Source organism: Numenius arquata, chromosome 5 (genome assembly GCF_964106895.1).
Source record: "Numenius arquata chromosome 5, bNumArq3.hap1.1, whole genome shotgun sequence".
Lineage (NCBI taxonomy): Eukaryota > Metazoa > Chordata > Aves > Charadriiformes > Scolopacidae > Numenius > Numenius arquata.
The window spans coordinates 60,855,380-60,856,230 of NC_133580.1; the positions used below are offsets into that span (position 1 = coordinate 60,855,380).

The window sequence follows — 851 nt, forward strand, 5'->3', positions numbered from 1 at the left end:
TATTGAAGGATTTATCATGTCGTTTCTCCTCCTTCTGTCCATTTTTACAGACAGATATCCCATGGCAAAATTCTTCGAGGCTCACAAATGAGCTGTAAGAACGAGGTGGGTCTTCCCAGAGAGGTCCAGCATCTGAGGTGGGCTTGGCAGGATTTCTTGTGGCTGACCAGAAAGCTAATTCAACAGTTTGGGCTGAATTTTACTTTGTACTTCTGTTTGCATTGGGAAATAAGACTCAAAAGAAAACATGGAGAAAGGAAGGAGAAATGGGAAAGACCAACTTATGTGGATCGAATGAGAGCCTATAGGAGAGATGGTGAACTGGAACACACTGTGTAGGGTCCACTACCTGGTGCCTTCTGGATAGATGACATAGTGAAGCTCCTACTCTTCATGATCTTTATATAAATATACTACATAAAGATCAACACAGTCTTTTCTATTACTGTTTGTGTCAGAATCTGCCCTTTTAACATGTCAGTCTGAAGGATCAGAAGCTGCAACTTTCTCAAAAAGACCAAACTCTGGCTTCTCTCCAGACAATATAAATCTTTCACCTTTTACTAAAGATTTCCATGGAGAGGAGCAATTTATTTATAGCAGCCTCCCAGTACTTAAAGGGGCCTACAGGAAAGACGGGGGGGGGAGGCTCTATCAGGGAGTGAAGTGATAGGAGGGGAGTTAACAATTTTAAAATGAAAGAGGGTAGATTTAGATTAGATATTAGGAAGAAGTTCTTTGCTCTGAGTGGAGTGAGACTCAAATCTGCCCCAGTGTGGGCTTCTCTCTCTATGGGTCCACCGGTCCTGCCAGGAGCCTGCTCCAGCATGGGCTCTCCATGGGAATCTCCA

The 851-nt window shown here is 43.5% G+C and overlaps 1 pseudogene; it reads left to right on the forward strand.

Annotated features, from left to right (window-relative positions):
• Window positions 1-525: 525 nt before the first annotated feature.
• LOC141465147 (U5 spliceosomal RNA) lies at window positions 526-593 on the forward strand (annotated as a pseudogene).
• The last annotated feature ends 258 nt before the right edge of the window (window positions 594-851 follow it).